General features: G+C 42.1%; 1 long non-coding RNA gene across 1 annotated transcript in view; it reads left to right on the forward strand.

Moving 5' to 3' along the window:
- The first annotated feature begins 738 nt into the window (after nt 1-738).
- The window catches only part of LOC138990422 (uncharacterized), a 39,113-nt gene continuing 12,140 nt past the window's right edge, over nt 739-27,711 (forward strand). The window contains exon 1 of the long non-coding RNA XR_011466525.1: nt 739-831. This is a non-coding gene — a long non-coding RNA (uncharacterized lncRNA). The remainder of the gene's footprint in view (nt 832-27,711) is intronic.

Below are 27,711 nucleotides of genomic sequence, written 5' to 3' on the forward strand. Positions count from 1 at the left end.
TCTTCTTTGGAGAAATGTCTATTTAGTTCTTTGGCCCATTTTTTGATTGGGTCATTTATTTTTCTGGAGTTGAGCTGTAGGAGTTGCTTGTATATTTTTGAGGTTAGTTGTTTGTCAGTTGCTTCATTTGCTATTATTTTCTCCCATTCTGAAGGCTGCCTTTTCACCTTGCTAATAGTTTCCTTTGATGTGCAGAAGCTTTTAAGTTTAATTAGGTCCCATTTGTTTATTTTTGCTTTTATTTCCAATATTCTGGGAGGTGGGTCATAGAGGATCCTGCTGTGATGTATGTCGGAGAGTGTTTTGCCTATGTTCTCCTCTAGGAGTTTTATAGTTTCTGGTCTTACATTGAGATCTTTAATCCATTTTGAGTTTATTTTTGTGTATGGTGTTAGAAAGTGTTCTAGTTTCATTCTTTTACAAGTGGTTGACCAGATTTCCCAGCACCACTTGTTAAATTGAAGTATAGTTGATTTACAATGTTGTGCTAATTTCTGTTGCATAGCACAGTGACTCAGTTATATATGCGTTCTTTTTTGTAGTCTTTTTCATTATGGTTTGTCCCAGGACACTGAATATAGTTCTCTGTAGGACCTGTAGTTCCCAGTAGGACCTTGTTGTCCATCCATTTTATGTGTAATAACTTGCACCTATGCTCCATACTCCCCATACATTTCTTACATATACTAATTTGCTGAATTCTTAACCCTCTGAGATACTGTCTTTATCTCTATTTTACAGATGAGGAAACTGAGGCAGAAGAGTTTAGGCAACTTACCCAAGATCACACAACTAAGAAATTCCACTGAAGACTAGGAAATTCCAATCCAGGTAAGTGCTTAGAAGAGCACAACTAAAGAACCCAATGTGTGGGAGAACAATCATGATTAAAAAATTGTATTATCAGCCCTAATAGTACCTGTCACAACCACACAGAGCTTTGTGAGTTTTAAGTGCTTCTGAATACATGTCTCCATGATAGGTGATCCCCAATATAAAATGATCCTCCCATTTTTCACAATGAGAAGTTTGCAAAAAAGAAAATATTTGGAGGCCCATCTTGAATGTATAAATTCTTAAGACATCGATGAAATTATCAAATGTCTATGTATAATATGTATTATTTTAGGTATGTACATGTTTTAAATATTGTTAATATACTTAAATGTTATTTACATAGATTATATATTAATTTAGAAATACTGTTTTTTCCCCCAATCTGACACTTTACAAAACATCTTTATTGCATCTCATCCTGTGCATCTTTGACCTCATATCTTTATTACCCCTGGAATAGGAAATAGCAACCCACTCCAGTATTCTTACCTGGAAAATTTCATGGGCAGATGGTTTCTGAATCACCCAACTCACTTTCTAGATGACATACATTTCACTCCTATATAATTTGTTTGTTATCCAGAACTTTCTGAGCTTTATATGATGTTGTCACTGAGATATTTTATACTTAAAGTCCCAGTTCACTTAATCTTAGCACAGTATTTTTTTGTGTGTGTCCTATTGGTTGATATTTGTGATCACAACATCCTTTTTAAAGTCCTCTTTATGAGGCTTGCATCTTTGCTAAGTCGCTTCAGTCGTGTCCGACTCTGTGTGACCCCATAGACGGCAGCCCACTAGGGTTACCCCCATCCCTGGGATTCTCCAGGCAAGAACACTGGAGTGGGTTGCCATTTCCTTCTCCAATGCATGAAAGTGAAAAGTGAAAGTGAAGTCGCTCAGTTGTGTCCAACTCTTAGTGACCCCATGGATTGTGGCCCACCAGGCTCCTCCGTCCATGGGACTTTTCAGGCAAGAGTACCAGAGTTGGTTGCCATTGCCTTCTCTAGTATAATGACTACATCTGTGTCAAAAACTCTTTTTAAACCCCTTCGTCAGGTGACTTCTGTAAATTGGTCTTTTGCAAACAATACTTTGTTGTTTAAAGTAATTGAAGAGGGACTTCCTTGATGGTCCAATGGCTAAGACTCTCTGGTCAGGGAAATAGATCCCACCTGCCACAGCTAAGAGTTCGCATGCTGCAGCTAAAGATTCTGCGTGCCACAACTAAGACCTGGTGAAGCTGAACAAACAAATACATAGAAAATAACTTAAAAAATATAGTAGTTGAGATAGTCTGCTGCTGCTGTTGCTGTTGCTGCTGCTAAGTCGCTTCAGTCGTGTCCGACTCTGTGAGACCCCATAGACGGCCTCCTACCAGGCTCCTCTGTCCCTGGGATTCTCCAGGCAAGAACACTGGAGTGGGTTGCCATTTCCTTCTCCAATGCATGAAAGTGAAAAGTGAAAGTGAAGTTGCTCAGTCGTGTCCGACTCTTAGCGACCTCATGGACTGCAGCCTACCAGGCTCCTCCGTCCATGGGATTTTCCAGGCAAGAGTACTGGAGTGGGGTGCCATTGCCTTCTCCGTGAGATAGTCTAGGTAATACGAAAGACTGTGAGGCTTTGTAAAAAATGAAATACAAAGCAATTCCCACTTTCCTCTGAGGGATAATTTATGGTGAAAACCACTTGCCTTATATCCAGGTGTAGACCACACATTAACCTTATCTATTAAACTTGGCAAACTTGCCTGTACAAATCTGTATAGTGGGCCCTGTCCTCACTTAACACATGAGTAATCTGAGACTCAGAGGTGAGGTGACTTGCCCGAGGGACCTCACAAATGGCAGAGCTGAAACACAACTCAAACCAGAGTCTGTCTGATCCTCTCACTCACCCTCTCCCATTAAAGCCACCGGAGAAGAAAAAAAATAAAGCCACCGGGAGAGTTTCTAAACCAACTTCCTAATTTAGATGGCTGGCCCTGGTAAGAATGTGGGGCTGTGTTGACAGAATACTAACACTGATTTATTTATTGTTCTCTTATTGCCTTATGTTTATATAGCTGTGTGCAGTATTTCATAAAGAGAATGGCAAAGCAATTTGCAAATATAAAACCCAGATGCTTAATTTTAATTTCTGGGTTTCTGTTTCAAATTTAGTGCAAGCAGGTTGTTTATACTGTAAGTAAATGCCCTAGTGTCTATAAAGATCCCTGGAAGCTGCTCTTAGGTCCCGAAATGGTTTATTTGCTTACATTTGTTTTGTTGTTGTAAAATAATCACTTCAGGTATGAAGTGGGAAGAGTCAATGGTGCCTGGTTTGGGGGTGCAAGTTCCCCTACAAGGCTGTGCTGGAGCTGTTTCCTCAAGGCTCATGAGAGCTGTTCATGCACATCTCTCCCAAGCTCTGCACAGTGACGTCAGGGTGGCAGCTGGAAATCAGCCAGGGGGAATATTTACAAAGGAAGTCCTTCCATTCCCCCTCTGCCCCTTCCCCAAATGATTTAAGCTCCCTGTACATTGTGAATAGTAAGAGTACTTTCTTTCCAGGTTTTCTGAAGATTTAGTGAAATAAAACATGGCAGTGCTTCTATGTTTATTTATTTAGATAAATAATGCATATGCAGGGTTGAAATAATCAAACAAAAAGGCTACAGTGAAAAGTAAGTTTCCTTCCCAACCTGGACTTCCATTCCAATTCCTATCCTAAGAGGCAGACTGTTTCTTGAAATCCTTTCAGAAATGTACTCTGCATTTATAAGCATATAGTGAAAAAGGAAAGTGAAGTCGCTCAGTTGTGTTCAATTCTTTGCAATCCCATGGACTGTAGCCTACCAGATTCCTCCGTCCATGAAATTTTCCAGTCAAGAGTACAGGAGTGGGTTGCCATTTCCTTCTCCAGGGGATTTTCCCGACCCAGGGATCGAACCCACGTCTCCTGCATTGCAGGCAGATGCTTTACCATCTGAGCCACCAGGGAAGCCCATAAGCATATAGACATGTATACAAATGTAGATCTATAAGCCAGTTTAGAATAATCACAGACAGACAGAGATAAAATATATGTCTCAGTGTGTGTGTGTTCTGCCCCTTGACACACATACTGAGACATATGTTTTATCTCTAACTGTGATTATTCTAAACTGGCTTCTAAGATCTGTTTTTTGTTTGTTTTTTTTTAATTATTTTTTATTTGGGTCTTCATTGCTGCTCCAGCTTTTCTATAGTTTCTTTGAGTAGGGGAGACTACTCTCTAATTGCAGTGCATGGGCTTCTAGTTGCGGTGGCTTCTCTTGCTTCAGCTCACGGGCTCTAGACCACAGGGTCAGTGGTTATGGCACACAGGCTTAGTTGCCACGTGGCTTGTGGGGTCTTCCCAGAGCAGGGATTGAACCCATGTCTCCTGCATTGATAGGCGGATTCTTTATCACTGAGCCACCAGGGAAGCCCTAACGTTATTTTTAAGGGTTGCCATTATTCCATTTTTAGATGCACCATGGGTTATTTAACCAACCTTCTGTGGGTGATATTCAGATTGTTTCTCATCTCTTGCCAGTACAATGAGCATTAAATAACCTGTCTTTTGCACATAAACTTGAGTGTATCTATATGCTCAATTCCTGGAAATGGAACCATTGGGTCAAAGAGTATAGGCGTTTAGAATTCTGGTTTGATTGTCAACTGCCTTTCAAGAGTTGTACCGCTTTTCTCTCCAACCTATGGGATAGATAAGTGCGAATCCCTACAGCCTCGGGACATTGTCCAACTTTTTGATCTGTTTCATCTGGCAACCTGGGCACATAAATGGTCCTCATTATTATTATTGATGGAAAAACTTAGGTGTGGGAGTGGCACTTGGGCACTGGAGTTCCATGAACTCTGCTTTGCAGGCTCTTTGTCATCTCCATTTTTCTTGAATGAAATTTCTCGGGAACATTAAGGATCAAGAGGGTGAGAAGCTCTAGTACTCTGGGAAGTTCTGGTACAGTTTGTTCCCTGTCACTGTAACAGAATCAGCTTTCTGAAATACAGACTTGCTCTTCTTGCTCTTCTCTTGCTCTTCTGTCTAAACTTACCGTGGCTCCACATTTACCAAAGTTCTTGAACCAGCAGTGCCCTTGAACTTGTTGGAAATGTACATTTTCAGACTCCTCTGCAGACCTACTAAATTAGACACTCTGGAAGAGGGGCTAAGCTCCAACAAGTGATGCTGCTGTGAGCTCAAGTTTGAAACCCCTGACTTACAGAATGAAGTGGCCCCTTTCTAACTTGTGACTCAAGCCTACCTTTCCTATTCTGTCCTACAACTTCTAAACACACCTAGTTATTGGCTTCTCAAAACTCCCTCCACTTTCTCACCTCTGTGCTTGGGGCAGGAACCTCTAGTTGTCTCCCAATTTCTTATAGAGCAATAGACGGTTGCATTTTAAAATTGCATTTCCCAGACTCCTTTGTAACTATGCTCTGGCAAATGGGAAGTAAAGTGTACAACTTCCGAATTGTGCCTTCAGAAGGAAGGAGCGTGCCTACCTTCTGCTTGTGCACTCCCACTGGCTGACTTGATGGTTCTGAACCACAAAACAGATGAGGGCCAGGCCTCAGGTGTTGGGGGCATCAGGAGGGATAGGCCTGGGTCCCTGACCCTGTGGGGTCACTATCGGGGCCAGAAGACCACTTAAGCCTAGACTGTGATGGTAGAAAGGGATAGACTTTCATTTTACTTACCCCACTGTTCCCTGAGGTTGGCTTGATCACCATCGACCATCTTCCCTAATACAATGCTTTCTGGTGTGCTGTTCCTCCACCTGCCTGGCAACAGTCTTCTCTTTCCTTTCAAGGACACAATCCACCTCTCTCCTGGATCCTATGAGAGGTGATTTCTCCTCACCAGGAACTCGTTTCACTTCAGAGTCCCTGTTCCCAGCCAGTGTGGAGTCAAGTCATATCCCCACTAGAGCCGGGGCTTCCTGAAATGGGGGCAAGGGTCATCATCTGAAACTATCCCACCATCTGATTGAGTGTCTGGCACAAAGCAGATACCAAAAAGCATTTTTTAGAGGCAGTTTTAAGCCAGCCTGTGCCTTTTCTACGTTCTCTGATAAACTGTGCTTTGGTGAATACCTTGGATGAGACTGAGAACAATTGGCAGCCTAGTGACTAGAAGCTGTTTTCCTCTCCCCAGAGCAGCTGTGGACCAAGTGGACCGAGACGGGCCACTGAGGATGCTGGTGGGGGTGGGGGGGTGACCTAGGGAGTCAGGAGCACGAGGGGAAAGAAAGAAGGCAAGAGAGAAGTGTTTACTGTGTCTCTGCACAGCCCATTTAGCCATGTCCTCATGCTAAGGCTAAGCAGCGTGGAGAGACCTCAAGTTCAAGACTGTGAGAAACTGACACTGCGAGACCTTTCTCAAAAGGCCAATCAGTCATTGTAGACCCAGGTTTCATGCTCCAGGAGCCAACTGATTTCTCAGAGCAATGTTTGTTCCGTGGGGCCAAGCTACACCAGAACATGCTGACCTTTATTCTGACTCAACTGAATGTCTGAAGTAATACACGGTCGACCAGATTGGCGATATCTGTCCCCTGGCCCCTCCTTTCTCCTTCCCCTCCTCTCTTCCCCACCCCCTCCCTACCCCGTCCCCCACGCCCTGCAGGGCTAACAAATCGTTACCATTCCATTGGTTCATCAAATAGTTGTTCAGTGTCAGCCTTGTGCCAGTCACCGTGCAAGGTGCTTGGACATAGAGATGAAGATGTTCTCTGGTCCTCACTCCGTCCAGGAACACATGTGTCACACAAGTGCAGGGGTTTCTCAGCTGTGGTCCCTGAGACCCTTTTAGGGGATCTGTATTATTTTCATAAGAATATTGACTCTGTTTGCCCCTTTTACTCTCAATTTTCCATGTGTGTACAATGGAATTTTCCAGAAGCTGCATGATAAGTGATATCACAGCATATAGAAATGGACATGAGAATCCAGTTGTCTCTGAAGTCAGACTTTTAAGTGGTTTGTCAACTTGTAAAATATGGTCATTCTCAATATTTTTGAAAATAGACTTGTATTTTACAAGAATGTTTGTTATGTATTTATACATTTTAAATTTATGCACATTATTGTTTCAAAGATAAGTCACTAAATAAATACTGTTAAAATGTCCCCCTTTTTAACTTCAAATTTGGTAATATAGCCTAAATATTGCTTCCTGGTGGCTCAGACGGTAAAGAATCTGCCTGCAATGTAGGAGACCTGGGTTGGATCCCTGGGTTGGGAAAATCCCCTGGAGGAGGAAATGGCAACCCATTCCAGTATTCTTGCCTGGAGAATCCCATGGATAGAGAAACCTGGTGGGCTACAGTCCACGGGGTAACACAAAGTCAGACACGATTAAGCACAGCAGAGCAGAGCCTAAATAAACAAAAGACTCTTATGGCTTTTAGTTCTTTTTTTAAACTTTTAATTTTGAGATCATTGTAGGTTCACATGCAATCATGAGAAATAATATGGCGAGGTCTGAGTACCCTTCGTCCAGTTTCCCTGAATGGTAATGTCTTGTATAACTTCAGTACAGTATCACAAATGGGAAACTGGCCCCTGCACCCATCTTTTCCAGATTTCACCCATTTTCCTTGTATTTGTGAGTGTGTTCAGTACTGTGCGGCTCTATCGTGTGTGGGGATTGGTGTGACCACCCCCAGAGTCAAGACACAGAACAGTTCCGTGACAAGGGTGCCTCAGTGCCCTTTTGCAGACACAGCCACCTCCTTCCCTCCCTCCCTAACCCCTATTCTCCCACTCTGTAGTTCTGTCAGTTCAAGAATATTATATAAATGGAATAATTCATTTACATCATGTAACGTTTTGAGGTTGGTCTTCTCAGTATAATTCCTTTGCAACCTATCCATGTTGTTGCAAGTGTTAATAGCGTGTTTCCTGCTACAGCTTAGGACTGTTCCAGGCACAGATGGGCCACCGTTTGTTTAATTGTTCTACATTAGGGTTGTTTCTGATTTCTGGCTATTATGAATAAAGTTGCTTTATTATGAATAAAGTACCTGAATGTTCATAATTCATGTACAGACTTTTGTATGAACTTAAGTTCTCTTCTCTGGGATAAATGCCCCAAAGTACAGTTACTGGGTGGTATGGTAAGCACATGCTTAATTTTGTAACAGATCACAGCAACTTTTCCTGAGTGGCTATACCATTTACATTCCTACCAGAAATTTATGAGTGATCTGATTTCTCTGCATCCTTACCAGCATATAGTGTCATTGGTATTTTTTATTTTAGCCATTCTGATAGTCGTGTAGGGATATTTCATTGTGATATTAATTTGTATTTCCTGATGGTAATAATGTTGAAAATACCTTCACATGTTGTTCCTTCCCTAAGTTGTGTCTGGCTTCTGGCCACCCCATAGATTGCAGCACACCAGGCTTTCCTGTCCCTCACTATATTCCAAAGTTTACTCGAATTCATGTCCATTGAGTCAGTGATGCTATCCAACCATCTCTTTCTCTACCTCCCCCTTCTCCTTTTGCCTTCAATCTTTCTCAGCATTGTTGTAGGAGATGGATGGACCCCTGGGCCAGGCAGCTGATGTTTGTCAAATGGAGCAAAACTGAAGTTTTTGTCTGCAGTCAGACAAGAACAATGCCTGTTTCCTTTCCTCCACTGATAACAGAGGCAATAACTAACGGGGGGAATTTGTTGCAGCAAAACAGAAATGAGTGAACAATCTTTGGCACATACAAGTCAAACAGGCCTAAGAGAGTTAAACAATCTTGGTTATTCTTTAACTGTTACTACAAACAAATACTTGTAGTTGGATTTGTCCTTCACAAAGCTAATTACTCTCTGATTCCATATATATTATACTCTGTCCCTGGCATACTTTCCTCCATACACTCTCTTGTAGCATTCTGCATTTTGGCAAGGTCATGGGCCAATAACTTCAGGGACACAAGAACCAGTTGCTGAGTTGCCTGATGCCAGCTGTGGCCATTCAGAAATTTTGCAGGAGAGAAAATTAAGCAAGACCTTCAAGAGGATATAAAACCTCTTCCTTTTCCTGAGAAAGGAGGGCACAGTTCTTGAGGTGTTATCCTGCTATGTTTCCCTTTTGCCTGGTAAAAATAATAAACCTATTCTTTTCTATTTCCTCCAAACTCTGTCTCCATATTTCAATTTGGCATTGGTGGACAGGGAGCCAAGATTTTGGCAACAGCATCAGGGTCTTTTCCAGTGAGGCTGCTCTTCGCATCAGGTGGCCAAAGTATTGGAGCTTCAGCTTTAGCATCACTGCTTCCAATGAATACTCAGGGTTAATTTCCTTTAGGATTGACTGATTTGATCTCCTTGCTGTCCAAAGGACTCTCAAGAGTCTTCTCCAGCACCACAGTTTGGAAACATCATTTCTTTAGTGCTCAGCCTTTACATTCAGTTCTTACATTCATATGTGACTATTGGAAAAATCATAGCTTTGACTATAGGGACCTTTGTCAGCAAAGTGATGTCTCTGCGTTTTAATATTCTGTCTAGGTTGGTCATTGCTTTTCTTCCAAGGAGCAAGCGTTATTGTTCATGCCTGCAATCCCTGTCTGCAGTGATTTTGGAGCCCAAGAAAATAAAATGTCAGTGCTTCCACTTTTTCCCCTTCTATTTGCCATGAAACGATGGGACTGGATGCCATGATCTTAGATTTTTGAATGTTGAGTTTTAAGCCAGCTTTTTCTCTCCTCTTTCACCTTCATCAAGAGGCTCTAGTTACTCTTCACTTTCTGCCATTAGAGTGGTATCATCTGAATATCTGAGGTTGTTGATATTTCTCCTGGCAATCTTGATTCCAGTTTGTGATTCATCCAGTCCAGCATTTCACATGATATATTCTGCATATAAGTTAAATAATTAGGATGACACTATATACCCTTCTTGTGCTTCTTTCTCAATTTTGAACTAGTCTGTTGTTCCATATCCAGTTCTAACTGTTGCTTCTTGTCCTGCATACAGGTTTCTCAGGACACAGGTAAGGTGCTCTGGTACTGTCTTGGGTGGCCCTGCACGGCATGGCTCATAGCTTCATTGGGTTATGCAAGCCCCTTTGCCACAACAAGGCTATGATCCAGGAAGGAGTTTATTTGCCAACTGTATATCCTTTTCATTGCTATATCTGTTCATGTCTTTTGCTCATTTTCTAATTGGTTGGATTATTTGTTTTCACTCTTGAGTTTTGAGAGTCCTTTATATATTCTAGATACCAGACCTTTTCAGTTATGTGATCAGCAAATATTTTCTCCTAGTGTTTTTATCCCCTTCACAGTCTCTTTCTCAGAACAAAAAGTTTTAATTTTGAATGATCCAATTTATCTTTTTTTTTTTTCTTAATGAATCATGCTTTTGGTGTTAAATCTAAGAACTCTTTACTCAGCCCTAGGTCCTCAAGATTTTTTTTTTTTTCCTCTAAAAGTTTTGTAGTGTAACATTTTACATCCAATCTTTCATACATTTTGAGTTAATTTTTGCATAAGTTGTGGGGTTTAGGTGAAGCTTCATTTGCTATGAATGTCAATAATTCATAAGGGATCCTGGGACCAAAGATTTGAGAACTTCTACAATAAGGTATATAAGATACTCTGAAACACGTAAGTGCAAAGAGCTATGGGAAGGTTAACTTTGAGCAAGGTAGTATTGGAAGACTTCCCCAAAGAGGTGACATTTGAGTTCTACTTTGAAGGATGGATAGGGTTATTGGTTTTCTCTGTCTCCCATATCCAGAGATATTCTCAGTGTTGGGGTTAATTTTAAAAGAGGGAGATGTGGAAAATAAAGAGAAGGACCTAAGAAATCAGGCAGATCTTGGTTGAAATCCTTCTTAAGAAGCTAAGTTACCTTCCTTAAGCCTCAGTTTTCTTATCTGCAAAGTGGGGGAATAATTCTTTTCAAGGAAGCTGAAGATTACATAAATATGTAAATGGGCAAGCATGGTGCCTGACACATGGTTGCCAGTCTATGAATTACCTACTACCCCACTTTCATGATTTCCTTTACCTTTTCTCCATGTGATGGAGTTATATCCTCCCTTTGATGTTCAACCTATGCTTAATTTCATTCTTTCCCCCCATATTGCTCTAGATGAGTGATTCTCACAATTTAACTATTTATCAGCAGTCACAAAGCTAACACTCAATATTTAGTTGTGGAGAGGCTTTTAAAACACAGACTGTAGAATTTCTGATTTAGTAGGTCTATGGTAGAACCAGAGAATTTGCATTTCAACAAATTTCTAGGTGATGCTGATGTAGCTGGTCTGAAGACCACACTTTGAGAACCACAGCTTTAGATATTCCCTGTAATTATCTCAATAAATTGTATAGAAGGAATAAAAGTATCCACATTCTACACGTAAGTAGATGGTCAAGGAAATGGCTTGTTGTTTTTGTTTTTCAAAATTCATAGAAAACCGAACAGGGAGACTTCTGGTTTTAAGATGGCTGAGTTTTGTTTTGTTTTTAATTTTGGCAAAAGACCAAATAACGTTAAATTTAGCATCTTCACCATTCTTCAGTGTGCAGTTCAGTATTGTTAAGCATATTTAAGAGTAGCTGAGTCTTATGTCTATGCTGTTCTCTCTTTATAAAATATAAAAGCCATTCCAGACCACAGGGAGAACGTGCAAGCACCCTCTCTATCTTTGATGAAACCAGGAGACAGCTCCAACCCTGAGACAGCAAATGGAGACAGTAAGTTGGCTGGGGAGTGGCAAACGATTTGGCAAAATGGAGGAGAGTCAACCGTCCTACCTAAGGAGGGGCATGTATCCAGGAACAGCTCATTCACCCCGGAACCCCGGAGGGCTCAGGCGCTGGGAGAACCAGGTAGTGGAGGAAGTGAAGACGAGGCAGAGGATTGACCCCAAGCCTCTGTGGCATTTTGACCCATTGCAGTCAGGCACTCACCCCTCAGAGGATACCGGGATCGAATATCTACAGAAACTGCACCTGCGAGGGCCCAGATTTAGTGGCCACAGTATAGGGAAAAGGTGAGGGTGTGGTAGAGGCTGGACTGCGACTTAGGGATTAACTGGAAATCTGCACCCTGAATGATGACACCCTGAGTTCATTCCCAGACAAGCTCCAGAATATTTACTCCTAAGCTTATTCTGCAACATGCCCTGCCCACCCCCACCCCCACCCCCTTGCCACAAGGAGGGCATTTGAGCTTCCCTATATGAAGAAAACCAACAGCCTCAGAGAAAAGACTGGCTATTGTGGTGTTTGGGGCTTCTCAGAAAAATCTGACTTGGCACTTAATTACCCCGCAGTGAAGCACATCAGCTGTCAAGCTGTCTCCATGCTTGCCAAGCTTGCAGTCAGCTTTCACCTGCTTCGCTTTGAAATAAAGATCATTAGTCACTTAAGGTGAGTTTCGAGTCTGAACAAGAGAGACCAAAGAAAATACTGCTGCAGAGGCAATGCTTTGCTGTGACTGCCACCTTGACATTCTCTTGGCCTATTTGGGCATCTGTGAAGGAAGAATTGACTTACATAAAGAATTCTTAACTGGAGATCCTTGGACAGTGGATGTCAGTTTCTGTGTGTGTGCGTATGAGCTCAAATCTGAGGTAGCACTCACCAGGTCCCCAGGGGGTCTGAGATGCACTAAGAAGTGATAAGCCACCTATTGACTGGATTTCTGAGCTCTCTCCCAGCACTTATTCCTTGAGTATATTTTGCCCTCTCACACCTCGGGAACTCTGCACACACGGGTACTTTGAATGGAGTACCTTTTCCTTCACAATGGAGTTAATTCCTATTCTTTCTTCTAGACTTATCAGAAATATTGGGTTTTCTAGGAAGTCTTCCTTGACTTTAGCCTCCCTTCTGGGTTGGGTGACCGACCCCTTGGGTTTCCTCAGACCTCTGTACACTGTCCTCATCTCCCTTAAAGAGATGTGTCTGCTGCTTCTGGATGCAAAGGTTGCTCTTCTCTCAAGAGCCTGGCTGGAGAGCTGAGTAATAATATCCTAGCAGCACCCGCCTGCCCAGTCCCAGGGCAAAGCACTTGTTAATTGGGTTGAGAGCTGGACTGGATGGATGCTCAGGAGTAAATCAGCTCCAGCCTTTGTGATACACTTCAAAGTGCAGCAGAAGGCAGAGTGAGCTGACTGGAAAAAGGAACAGGGAGAGATAGGACAATTATTAAAACTCTTTTTGCCTCTGTCCTTAGGTTACCTACTAGGCTGGGCTTACTGAGCCTCTTTTGAATACTGTGAACATGAACTTAAACTTGATGAAGGAAAATCAAGGTCAAGGCAATACCTCCATCCTCTGATTCAGCCCTTCTAGCATCTGTCAGGAGAAGGGTGAGACGTGTCTGAGTTGGTCCAGCCTGAACCCACATGATATGTGGAACAGACATTTTATCGGGGGGTTGCCCTCTATCTGAACTCTTTTGTTCTATTTGGAAAGTTTCTTATGTTATGCGTCTTCATGGAGGGCAGAGACCACTTCATTTCTGTTACAGACTTTTTTATCTCTAACGTTTCTGTTTCATTCTTTCTTAGAATTTCCATCTCTTTTCTTACATTGCCCATCTATTCTTGCAGGTTGTCTACTTTTCCCATTAGAATCCTTAGCATATTAATCACAGTTATTTTGTGTTCCCAGTCTGGTCGTTCCAACATCCCTGCTCTTTCTGAGTCTGGTTCTGATGTTTTGCCTGTATCATCAAACTGTGTTTTTGCCTTTTAGTATGCCTTGTAGTTTTTTTGGTTGAAAGCCAAGCTGCATAAAAGGAACTCTAGTAAACAGGTTTTTAGTGAAGTGGTGATAAGGTGTAGGGTGAGGGGAAGCATTCCACAGTCTTATGAATGGGTCTCAGTCTTCTAGTGAGCCTGTGTCTCTGGGCCATGAGCTTCATAAGCATGTCTGTTTTTCCCTCCCTTAGATGGGGCAGAATGGGTAGAGAGGACTGGAGTTGGGTATTTTCCTTCCCCCAGGCCAATTAGACTCTGATAAAACCGCAATAGGTTCAGTTCAGTTCAGTTCAGTCGCTCAGTCATGTCCAACTCGTTGCGACCCCATGAATTGCAGCACGCCAGGCCTCCCTGTCCATCACCAACTCCTGGAGTTCACTCAGACTCACGTCCATCGAGTCAGTGATGCCATCCAGCCATCTCATCCTCTGTCATCCCCTTCTCCTCTTGCCCCCAATCCCTTTAGATCAGATCATTTGCTCAGTTGTGTCCAACTCTTTGCGACCCCATGAATCGAAGCACGCCAGGCCTCCCTGTCCATCACCAACTCCCAGAGTTCACTCAGACTCATGTCCATTGAGTCAGTGATGCCATCCAGCCGTCTAATCCTCTGTCGTCCCCTTCTCCTCTTGCCCCTAATCCCTCCCAGCATCAGAGTCTTTTCCAATGAGTCAACTCCTTGCATGAGGTGGCCAAAGTACTGGAGTTTCAGCTTTAGCATCATTCCTTCCAAAGAAATCCCAGGGCTGATCTCCTTCAGAATGGACTGGTTGGATCTCCTTGCAGTCCAAGGGACTCTCAAGAGTCTTCTCCAACACCACAGTTCAAAAGCATCAATTCTTTGGCACTCAGCCTTCTTCACAGTCCAACTCTCACATCCATACATGACCACTGGAAAAACCATAGCCTTGACTAGACGAACCTTTGTTGGCAAAGTAATGTCTCTGCTTTTCAATATGCTATCTAGGTTGGTCATAGCTTTCCTTCCAAGGAGTAAGTGTCTTTTAATTTCATGGCTGCAGTCACCATCTGCAGTGATTTTGGAGCCCAGAAAAATAAAGTCTGACACTGTTTCCACTGTTTCCCCATCTATTTCCCATGAAGTGATAGGACCAGGTGCCATGATCTTCATTTTCTGACTGTTGAGCTTTAAGCCAACTTTTTCACTCTCCTCTTTCACTTTCATCAAGAGGCTTTTTAGTTCCTCTTCACTTTCTGCCATAAGGGTGGTGTCATCTGCATATCTGAGGTTATTGATGTTTCTCCCAGCAATCTTGATTCCAGCTTGTGTTTCTTCCAGCCCAGCATTTCTTATGATGTACTCTGCATATAAGTTAAATAAACAGGGTGACAATATACAGCCTTGACGAACTCCTTTTCCAATTTGGGACCAGTCTGTTGTTCCATGTCCAGTTCTAACTGTTGCTTCCTGACCTGCATACAAATTTCTCAAGAGGCAGATCAGGTGGTCTGGTATTCCCATCTCTTTCAGAATTTTCCACAGTTTATTGTGATCCACACAGTCAAAGGCTTTGGCATAGTCAATAAAGCAGAAATAGATGCTTTTCTGGAACTCTCTTGCTTTTTCCATGATCCAATCCCTTTAGGCTCTGGTAAAATAGTTTCTCCTGAAGGCAGGTCTTTTTAAGAAGAACAGAATGCTCTAGCATATTTAAAAATACCATATATTTCCTCTTCCCCTGTCAGAGGCGTTAAGGAATTTCTCTCTCACATTCATTGAAGTTCCAGTATTCACTGTGAAAGCTTGGTCAGGCTCCCAGAGGTGAAGTTCACAAAAGTGAGGGATCTCCTGATGACTAGATTCCACTAGAGTTTGTATCTCTCAGTCTCATCCATGCGGAGTCTCCAGCTATCTGTCGATTACAGTTCAGGTTTTCCTACCCAAGGTTTCTGTGGAGGTTTCTGCTCCAGTAAGTCTAACCCTCTGTATCTGCCTGTCTCTTCAATTCTAGGGGCTGAAATTTTCCCTGTGACCTCATTTCTCGTACAGACCTAAGAAGACATGTTGATTTTTTGGCTTTTTACTTTCTGTTAGGACAGTGACAACTTCTGAGTTTCTTGTGTGCTAGACTGGAAACGAAATCAGTGATTTTTTTTTTTACATTGTTTTCATTGTGGTAAAAAACACGTAGCATAAAACTTATCATTTGAACTATTCTCAAGTGACCCATTCAGAGGCGTTCAGTACAGTCACAGTGTTATGCAACTGTCACCACCATTCATCCTCAGAACTTTCTCATCATCCCAAACTGAAACCCTGTTTTCATTAAGCAATGACTCCCTGTTATATAAAGTGCTGGCTTTTATATTAGTCTTGATGCTATTGTTGTCATTATGTAGTGTTGTTGTTCAGTTGCTCAGTCGTGTCTGAGCGTGACCTTTGTGACCCCATGGACTGCAGCATGCCAGGCCTCCCTGTCCATCACCATCTCCTGGAGCTTGCTCAAACTCATGTCCTTCGAGTCGATGATGCCATCCAACCATCTGGTCCTCTGTCATCCCCCTCCCCTCCTGCCTTCAATCTTTCCTAGCATCAGGGTCTTTTCCAATGAGTCAGCTCTTTGCATCAGGTGGCCAAAGTATTGGAGCTTCAGCTTTAGCATCAGTGCTTCTGAGAATATTTAGGGTTGATTTCCTTTTGGATTGACTGGTTTGATCTGCTTGCAGTCCAAGGGACTCTCAAGAGTCTTCTCTAATACCACACTTTAAGCATCAATTTTTCAGCACTCAGCCTTTTTTATAGTCCAGCTCTCACATCCATACATGACTACTGGAAAATCCATAGCTTTGACTATATGGACCTTTGTCAGCAATGTCTTTGCTTTGTAATATGCTGTCTAGGTTTGTCATAGCTTTTCTTCCAAGGAGCGAGTGTCTTCTAATTTCATGGCTGCAGTCACCATCTGCAGTGATTTTGGAGCCCCCAAAATAAAGTCTGTCACTTTACAATGTTTCCATCGTTTCCCCACCTATTTTCCATAAAGTGATGGGACTGGATGCCATGATCTCAGTTTTTTGAATGTTGAGCTCTAAGCCAGCTTTTTCACTCTCCTCTTTCACCTTCATCAGATTATGTAGTGAAACAGCAATTGTTCTATTAGGTTGTTAGGCATCGTTCTCAAGAACATTTGGAGTGGGGCATCATAATTAAAGAAAGAGATGGGAATACCAACCCACCTTACCTGCCTCCTGAGAAATCTGTATGCAGGTCAAGAAGCAACATTTAGAACCGGACATGGAACAACAGACTGGTTCCAAATAGAGAAAGGAGTATGTCAAGGCTGTATATTGTCACCCTGCTTATTTAACTTATATGCAGAGTACATATGCAAAATGCTGGGCTAGATGAAGCACAAGCTGGAATCAAGTTTGCAGGGAGAAATATCAATAATCTCAGATATGCAGATGACACCACTCTTTCGGCAGAAAGCAAAGAGGAACTAAAGAGCCTCTTGATGAAGGTGAAAGAGGAGAGTGAAAAAGCTGGCTTAGAGCTCAACATTAAAAAAACTAAGATCATGGCATCCAGTCCCATCACTTTATGGAAAAGCTTGAAAGAAAAGCTATGACAAAGCTAGACAGCATATTAGAAAGCTGAGACATGACATTACTGATAAAGGTCCATCTAGTATGGATGTGAGAGTTGGACCATAAAGAAAGCTGAGCACCAAAGAATAGATCACTTTTGAACTGTGGTGTTGGAGAAGACTCTTGAGATTCCCTTGGACTGCAAGCAGATCAAACCAGTCAATCCTAAAGGAAATAAACCCTGAATATTCATTGGAAGGACTGATGCTGAAGCTGAAGCTCCAATTCCTTGGCCACCTGATGTGAAGATCTGACTCATTGGCAAAGATTGATGCTGGGAAAGATTGAAGGCAGGAGAAGGGGATGACAGAGGATGAGATGGTTGGATGGCATCACCAACTCGATGGACATGAGTTTGAGCAAGCTCCAGGAGATGGTGGTGGACAGGGAAGCCTGGCATTCTGCAGTCCATGGGGTCAACAAGAGTTGGACATGACTGAGACACTGAACTGAACTGAACTGATCATAACATACTTTTTGAAGGGAGCTGATGAGATCAACATGTTTTAAGAAGGAAGGGTCAGTGATCAGGAAAAACTGGGGACTGTGATGTTGATGCTTCTTCAAGTCAGAGCTGAGGAATCTGCCCTGAAAGTCTGTCCTAAATGGAAACATTTATGAGTGTAAATGTGGTAGGTTCACATTAACTTCATTCCAGCAGTTTTGTTTTATTGTTTCATCTGCCCAGGAATGGAACCTTGAAACTCCAGAGAGATGAGTGGGAAGATTCCATGTACTAATCTCATTTCCAAATGTAATTGACAAGTAACTAGGAAGCTCTCTGCTTCCAAATGCTGTGTTTACAGAGCCACCCATCCTCTTGCCCATCTAGGTGGGCCAGCCTGCCACTGTGATGCATTTTCATTGCTCCAGCAGTGGAGATGTAGTGGAGTTGGTACCACCTTTCTGGAGGACAGTTTGGCAATATGGATCAAAAATATTAATTTGCAGAAACTTTGGCCCAGCCATTTCATTTCAAGGATTTAATTTATCTCAAAGAAGTAATTGGATAAATGGGTAAGGATGTTTGCACAAAGATGTTCAAATGAGGTTGTGTTTATAATTGTAAAAAATTGGAAACATTCTAAATGTCCAGCAATAGAGAACAGTTTATATCCATTATGGCATAAACAATGACATATTTACTCTGGAACTGTTACCAAAGTTGACGTAGAATTGTATGTAAGGGGAAACCTCCACAGTATTAAGGCTTATCCTGCAGAACATTTTCCTGGTTAATGTTTGCCCAGTAGAATGACTGTTCATTTATAGCACACAAACTTAGTGTGTATGTGTCTCTTTATAGCAACTTTTTTTGGCAAATGTTTTTATAGGAAAGCATATCTATTGACATCCCTCTAACTCAATAGAGCATTTTAAATCAAATTACTTGGGAGAAAAATGTCTTGTGTTTTATCCCAAATAAAACTGATAGCTCAGAATTACATGTAGAAGTATTGAAAAATTAGACAAGTGACCCAGAACCTCTAGTACCGGAAGATTCTGGTTGATGAGTGCAGAGGTCACTGGGTGAGACTCCCAGGAAGGCCTTTGTAGAGGAACAGACCCCACTTTCTTGAGCCCTTTGGCCATTCTTCCTGCCTGGAACACTGACATGACGCCTAGAGGTACAGCAAACATCGAATAATTCTGAGGCTACACTGCTGAAGACGAAAGTCTTTGCACTCTGACAGAGGGGAAAGAAGGAAAGAGAGGCATACCCAGGGCTCCTTGTTACATGAGACATACAAGGCTGCAGTCGTTCATTCCTCTTTTTTTCTTTTTAAAAAATCTTCACCTTGTTTATTTACTTTCTAATATTTATTTATTTGGCTGAGCTGGGTCTTAGCTGTGCATGTGGCATCTAGTTCTCTGACCAAGGGTTGGACTCCAGCCCCCTGCATTGGGAGCCAAGAGTCTTAGCCACTGGACCACCAAGGAAGTCCCCGTTCCTCTTTTTTCTTATCTTCTGTCGTACACTTCCAAACACGATCCCGATACACTTGTTTCCAGTTCCCTCTTTCCCTTTCTAACAACAGATGATAAAAATCATGCACCAGTAAATATATCTGGCTAATGAAATAAAAGAAGATATAATTTTAAAAGTCAACGGAGTGATAACAAAGCATTTTGTGCACCTTGGCTGTCATTAGCAGAGAGGGAGGCCATGTTACCATACCCTTAACAAATGTCTAACAACAAGTTTGTTCATGATCTGGAAGTAATGCTACGCGTCTTACAACCTAATGTGTATAGTTTTAAAAAAACATGTGTCACTGTTCGCCTGAAACCATCACATTTTGTTAATCGGCTGTACCCAATACGAAATAAAAGGTTCAAAAAAATGTATGTGGTGTGTGTGTGTGTGTGTGTGTGTGTGTGTGTATACATTTTACTGAGTTTTAGTAAAATTTCAGGCAATTGGTTGAGTGTTTGAGCTAATATGTGTATGATTTTTCCTATTCAATATAATGGAAATAGGTTTCCTTTCAGCATTGTCATTAAGAATACCTTTTTTTTTAGGACCTGATTACTGATACTAAGTGAGACATGCCAGGTCTGGAGGGGACCCTGCTGCCCTGAAGCCAATTCCTATCTGCATAGGCTCTCTTGTCCCCAGTTCCAGTTTCACCCTTTCCCTCCCTCAGGGCCTTGGATCTGCCTACCTGCTGGCCTTTGCAGGTGCTCTCTAGACCCTGACCTCATCTGGCACTTGCTCCTGCAGCTGTGCGGGGCCTTCCCCTTTCTAGGATCTCTCCCTTCTGCCCTCCAGTGGCCCTAATCTGGGGAGAGTAGCTACTTTCCAGATTCCCTGCTGGAGCCCGGCAGTTGCCTGACCAGTTTTTGTTTTGTTTTTTTTTAATTAATTAATTTGGCTGTGCCAGGCCTTAGTTGTAGTGCGCAGGATCTTTAGTTGCACCACGTGGGATCTAGTTCCCTGACCAGGGAAAGAATCGAGGCTCCCTGCATTGGGAGTGTGGAGTTTTAGTCACTGGAACCCAGGGAAGTCCCTACCTGACCAGTTATTAATCCTCCCTTCTAATGGATGACCCCCAGAATGGGGGGCTGGGAGCAAATGAGTAAGAAATGCAAAACTGCAATAACAGTTTTTTAAAAACTAAGTTAAAAAGCAGGTTATAGACAACTTTTATACTGAACCAGTCAGGAAGCTTTTGGCTGTTCAGTTCAGTTCAGTTCAGTCTCAGTCGAGTCTGACTCTTTGCGACCCCATGAACTGCAGCACGTGAGGGCTCCCTGTCCATCACCAACTCCTGGAGTTTACTCAAACTCATGTCCATTGAGTCGGTGATGCCATCCAACCATCTCATCCTCTGTCATCCCCTTCTCCTCCCGCCCTCAATCTTTCCCAGCATCAGGGTCTTTTCAAATGAGTCAGTTCTTCACATTAAGTGGCCAAAGTATTGGACTTTCAGCTTCAACATCAGTCCTTCCAATGAATATTCAGGACTGATTTCCTGTAGGATGGACTGGTTGGGTCTTCTTGCAGTCCAAGGAACTCTCAAGAGTCTTCTCCAACACCACAGTTCAAAACCATCAATTTTACGGTGCTCAGCTTTCTTTATAGTCCAACTTTCACATCCATACATGACTACTGAAAAACCATAGCCTTCACTGGACGGACCTTTGTTGACAAAGTAATGTCTCTGTTTTTTAATATGCTGTCTAGGTTGGTCATAACTTTCCTTCCAAGGAGTAAGCATCTTTTAATTTCATGGCTGCAATCACCATCTGCAGTGATTTTGGAGTCCCAAAAAATAAAGTCTCCCACTGTTCCCACTGTTTCCCCATCTATTTGCCATGAAGTGATGGGACCAGATGCCATGATCTTCGTTTTCTGAAAGTGGAGCTTTAAGCCAACTTTTTCACTCTCCTCTTTCACTTTCATCAAGAGGCTCTTTAATTCTTCTTCACCTTCTGCCATAAGGGTGGTGTCATCTGCATATCTGAGGTTATTGATATTTCTCCTGGCAATCTTAATTCCAGCTTGTGCTTCTTCCAGCCCAGCGTTTCTCATGATGTATTCTGCATATAAGTTAAATAAGCAGGGTGACAATATACAGCCTTGAAGTACTCCTTTTCCTATTTGGAACCAGTCTGTTGTTCCATGTCCAGTTCTAACTGTTGCTTCCTGACCTGCATACAGGTTTCTCAAGAGGCAGATCAGGTGGTCTGGTATTCCCATCTCTTTCAGAATTTTCCACAGTTTGTTGTGATCCACACAGTCAAAGGCTTTGGCATAGTCAATAAAGCAGAAATAGATGTTTTTCTGATATTCTCTTGCTTTTTTCAATGATCGAGTGGCTGTATGGCTGTATGGACTTTTGGCTGTATGGACTTTTGGCTGTATGTAAAAGTGAAGTCACTCAGTCGTGTCCGACTCTTTGCGACCTCATGGACTGTAGCCTACCAGGCTCCTCCCTCCATGGGATTCTCCAGGCAAGAGTACTGGAGTGGGTTGCCATTTCCTTCTCCAGGGGATCTTCCCGACCCAGGAATCAAACCTGGGTCTCCCGCATTCCAGGCAGACACTTTAACCTCTGAGCCACCAGGGAAGCCCAACTTAAAATGGTAGAAACATTAATGAAATCTTATTATCTCACTTCATAGCAGAGGCGTGGGTCAGTGGTGACCTGTTGCAGGGTTGGGGCACTGAATGTAGCAGTACATGCATGGGATCTTTTGAAGGAGGTTATCTTCATTACCTCCACCATAGTTTCACCCTAGGTAAATAGCAGGGAGGGAACACAGCTCCACTGATCAATAGGAAATTGGATTAAAGATTTACTGAGCATGGCTCCACCCATCAGAACAAGACCCATTTACCCCCTCAGTCAGTCTCTCCCATCAGGAAGCTTCCATAACCCTCAAATCCTTCTCCATCAGAGGGCAGACAGACTGAAAACCACAATCACAGAAAACTAACCAATCTGATCACATGGACCACAGCCTTGTCTAACTCAACAAAACTATGAGCCATGCCGTGTAGGGCCACGCAAGGCGACAGGTCACGGTGGAGAGTTCTGACAAAATGTGGTCCACAGGAGAAGGGAATGGCAAACCACTTCAGTATTCTTGCCTTGGGAACCCCATGAGCAGTATGAAAAGGCAAAAAGATAGGACACTGAACGATGAATTCCCCAGGTCAGTAGGTGCCCAATATGCTACTGGAGATCAGTGGAGAAATAGCTCCAGAAAGAATGAAGAGGCAGAGCCAAAGCAAAAAGAACACCCAGTCATGGATGTGACTGAGATGGAAGTAAATTCTGATGCTGTAAAGAGCAATATTGCATAGGAACCAGGAATGTTAGGTCCATGAATCAGGGCAAATTGGAAGTGGTCAAACAGGAGATGGCAAGAGTGAACATCGACATTTTAGGAATCAGCAAACTAAAATGGACTGGAATGGGTGAATTTAACTCAGATGACCATTATATCTATTGCTGTGAGCAAGAATCCCTTAGAAGAAATGGAGTAGCTGTAACACAAGAGTCCAAAATGCAGTACTTGGATGCAGCCTCAAAAACGACAGAATGATCTCTGTCCATTTCCAAGGCAAACATTCAATATCATGGTAATCCAAGTATATGTCCTGACCAGTAATGCTGAAGAAGCTGAAGATGAACAGTTCTATGAAGACCTACAAGACCTTCTAGTACTAACACCCCAAAAAGATGTCCTTTTCATTATAGGGGACTGGAATGCAAAAGTAGGAAGTCAAGAAACACCTGGAGTAACAGGCAAATTTGGCCTTGGAGGACAGAATGAAGCAGGGCAAAGACTAATAGAGTTTTGCCAAGAGAATGCACTGGTCATAGCAAACACCCTCTTCTAACAACACAAGAGAAGACTCTACACATGGACATCACCAGATGGTCAACACTGAAACCAGATTGATTATATACTTTGCAGCCAATGATGGAGAAGCTCTATACAGTCAGCAAAAACAAGACCGGGAGCTGACTGTGGCTCAGATCATGAACTCCTTATTGTCAAATTCAGACTTAAATTGAAGAAAGTAGGGAAAGCCACTAGAACACTCAGGTATGCCCTAAATCAAATCCCTTATGATTATACAGTGGAAGTGAGAAATAGATTTATGGGATTAGATCTGATAGACAGAGTGCCTGATGAACTATTGACAGAGGTTCCTGACATTGTACAGGAGACAAGGATCAAGACCATCCCCATGGATAAGAAATGCAAAAAAGCAAAATGGCTGTCTGAGGAGGCCTTACAAATAGCTGTGAAGAGAAGCAAAAAGCAAAAGAGAAAAAGAAAGATATACCCATTTGGATAAAGAGTTTCAAAGAATAGCAAGGAGAGGTAAGCAGGCCTTCCTCAGTGATCAGTGCAAAGAAATAGAGGAAAACAATGGAATGTGAAAGACCAGAGATCTCTTCAAGAAAATTAGAGATACCAAGGGAACATTTCCTGCAAAGATGGGCTCAGTAAAGGACAGAAATGGTATGGACCTAACAGAAACAGAAGATATTAAGAAGAAGTGGCAAGAATAGACAAAAGAACTATACAAAAAAGATCTTCACAACCCAGATAATCATGATGCTGTGATCACTCATCTAGAGCCAGATATCCTGGAATGTGAAGTCAAGTGGGCCTTAGAAAGCATCACTACAAACAAAGCTAGTGGAAGTGATGGAATTCCAGTTGAGCTATTTCAAATCCTGAAAGATGATGCTGTGAAAGTGCTGCACTCAATATGCCAGCAAATTTGGAAAATGCAGCAGTGACCACAGGACTGGAAAAGATCAGTTTTCACTCCAGTCCCAAATAAAGGCAATGCCAAAGAATGCTCAAACTACTGCACAATTGCACTCATCTCACACGCTAGTAAAGTAATGTTCAAAATTCTCCAAGCCAGGCTTCAACAGTACATGAACCGTGAACTTCCAGATGTTCAAGCTGGTTTTAGGAAAGACAGAGGAACCAGAGATCAAATTGCCAACATCTGCTGGATCATTGAAAAAGCAAGAGAGTTCTAGGAAAAACATCTATTTCTGCTTTTATTGACTATGCCAAAGCCTTTGACTGCGTGGATCACAACAAGCTGTGGAAAATTCTGAAAGAGATGGGAATACCAGACCACTTGACCTGCCTCTTGAGAAACCTGTATGCAAGTCAGGAAGCAACAGTTAGAACTGGACATGGAACAACAGACTGGTTCCAAATAGGAAAAGGAGTACTTCAAGGCTGTATATTGTCACCCTGCTTATTTAACTTATATGCAGAGCACATCATGAGAAACGCTGAGCTGGATGAAGCACAAGCTGGAATCAAGATTGCTGGGAGAAATATCAATAACCTCAGATATGCAGATGACACCACCCTTATGGCAGAAAGTGAAGAAGAACTAAAGAGCCTCTTGGTGAAAGTGAAAGAGGAGAGTGAAAAAGTTGGCTTAAAGCTCCACTTTCAGAAAACGAAGATCATGGCATCTGGTCCCATCACTTCATGGCAAATAGATGGGGAAACAGTGGGAACAGTGGGAGACTTTATTTTTTGGGACTCCAAAATCACTGCAGATGGTGATTGCAGCCATGAAATTAAATGATGCTTACTCCTTGGAAGGAAAGTTATGACCAGCCTAGACAGCATATTGAAAAGCAGAGGCATTACTTTGCCAACAAAGGTCCGTCTAGTGAAGGCTATGGTTTTTCAGTAGTCATGTATGGATGTGAGAGTTGGACTATAAAGAAAGGTGAGCACCGTAGAATTGATGGTTTTGAACTGTGGTGTTGGAGAAGACTTTTGAGAGTCCCTTGGACTGCAAGAAGACCCAACCAGTCCATCCTACAGGAAATCAGCCATGAATATTAATTGGAAGGACTGATGTTGAAGCTGAAACTCCAATACTTTGGCCACCTGATGTGAAGAACTGACTTATTTGAAAAGACGCTGATGCTGGGAATGATTGAAGGTGGGAGGAGAAGGAGACGAGAGAGGATGAGATGGTTGGATGGCATCACCGACTCAATAGACATGAGTTTGAGTAAGCTCTGGGAGCTGGTGATGGACAGGGAGTCCTGGCGTGCTGCAGTCCATGGGGTCTCAGGGAGTCTGTCATGACTGAGTGTCTGAACTGAACTGAACTGAACTGAACTGATTATCTCACTCAAGTTGAGAAGTAGAGTGTTTCCGCAGTTGGCTGAGCTGGCACCACAAAACGACATCATAAAGAACTCAGATCCTTTCCATAGTCCTGCTCTGCCATCTCCAGGTCATTGCCTCATCCTCTTCGTTTCATTCCCCTCATGATCTCAGGATGACTGTCATGTACAAGGATTGTCATTCTGCTGTTAGTGCATACAGGCAACAGAAACCTTAAGCATATCCTTTTCTAAGATTGAAGAAAACTTCCCCAGAACCTCCATAAGCTTTCCCATCATTGCTCATGGCAAGAACTGGGTCGTGTGTCCCACTCTTAAGCCAATCAGTGGCAAGGGGAATGAGTCCAGTAGTTCTCAATGCCTGGGGCATATTAGCAGTACCCCGAGCTCCTAGCAGGCCAGTTTTGAGTAGTATCTCTGAGGATTGGACCTGGGGCTTTGTATATATTAGTATTTTTAATTCCCTAGGTATTTTTGATGGGCAGCAGGGGTCAGAACCACTCTTTTACACTAAACATAATTCACCTTCTGGAGCTAGGGAAGGGGTATTTTCCCTGAAGCACGTGGCATTAGACACCTGGAGAATAGTAAGGTTGTTAGCAAGGAAAATGATGGAAAGTGTTTGTTGTGTAGGCAAATAATAGTGTTTGACATTTAGGGTGTGCCCCTATTTCGTGTATAATATGTCCTATATGCCAAGAAAAAATTGTGGAAGACCATGGATCAAACTTTTAATAGTTACTATCATGGTGTGATGAGGGAGAGAATTAATTATAGCTGATTTCTACTTAGTTGAACTTTTACCATGAACATTAATCACAATCAGGAAAACAATGAAGATACATGCATTTTGGGGAAAACATTTTTTTTTTTTTAAGGGAAAAAAAAAAAAGCCATTGTAAGGAATGAAATGCTGTTTTTTCCTCTATGGGATAACTGCTATGGAGCAAGCCCTGTTTCTTGTTCAGCAACTTGTTGCTAGGAGCTTAGAATTTATTACTGACCCAGTAAGGATACTTCTCTTTCCCACCTGACCAGGAGAAAAATAAACTCTCATCTGGACAGTCTCATTTCCCTTGCCAGTAATTGGGTTAAGCCACGACCTATGATGCAGTTGTAGCCAATAAAATGTCAGGAGGCATCAGCTGGGGGTATGGTGTGTGTTTCTAGGAAACATTTCTTTACTTTTCAAAAAGACTCATGAGAAAAGGGTCTCTTCTTCCCCCAAACATATTCTTGACTATATATGATGCCTGGATATTGCAGCCATCATCTTATGGTTATGTGGGGACAAAGTCCATATGCAGGGATAACAGGGTGAAAATCCTTGGTAACATTTTTAAACCTTAAATATAATTTCATACAATAAATTACAAAAATCTTAAGTGTACAGTTTGGTGAAATTTTATGTTTGTACACATCCATGTAACCACTACAAGATCAAGATTCAGAACATTTCTAGCACCCCAGAGAGCTCTCTCCTGCCCCTTCCCAGCCAACAGTAAATAGCCAACACCTACTGTACTGATTCCTATCTTCATACATTATCTAACTGTTCTTGAACTTCACATGAATGGATTCATACAGTACATATTATTCTGCACAGGGCTTCTTTGCTCAATGTTTTCTTTGAGGTTCATTCATGTTTTTATGTATGTCAATAGCTTATCAAACCACTGTGTGATATTCCATTGGTACCACAATTTCTCCATTTCCTGTGGATGGGCATTTATTTCCAGGTTTTGGCTGTTATTTTTTTTAAAGGTGCTATGAACATCTATGCACCTGTCTTTGAGTGAATCTTTGTCCTTGTTTCTCTTGTGCATATATGTGGGAGTGAAATTGCTAGGACTTGGGGTAAACAGCTATTTATTTAGCTTTAGTTAGATACAGCCAAACAGTTTTCCAGAGTCATTTAACCAATTTACATTTCCACCAGATGTGTGGGATTTTTCAATTCAATTGTTCTACTATCTCAGCAACACTTGGTATAGTCAGTCTTTGATTTTGTCCGTTCTGGTGGATGAATCTGATTCATCTGATTATAGTTTTAGTTTGCATTTCTCTGAAGACCTTTTCAAGTGCCTTTTGGTCATTTACTCTCCTAAGAGGTGCCTGTTTAAGTCTTTTCCTCTTCTTAAAATTTTGTCTTCTGCTATCAATTTGTAGGAATTTGTTTACATTCTGCGTATAAGTCTTTGGTCATATACAGGAAATGCAAGTATCTTCTGTCAGTCTGTAGATTGCTTCTTCAGTTGCTTAATAATGTGTTCTGATGAGTATAAGTTCTTATATTTAATGAAGTTCAAATGATCCATGTTTTTAGTATGGTGTTTTTTGTGCTCTGTTTTGGAGGTATTTG

This window comes from Bos mutus, chromosome 13 (assembly GCF_027580195.1).
Source record: "Bos mutus isolate GX-2022 chromosome 13, NWIPB_WYAK_1.1, whole genome shotgun sequence".
Lineage (NCBI taxonomy): Eukaryota > Metazoa > Chordata > Mammalia > Artiodactyla > Bovidae > Bos > Bos mutus.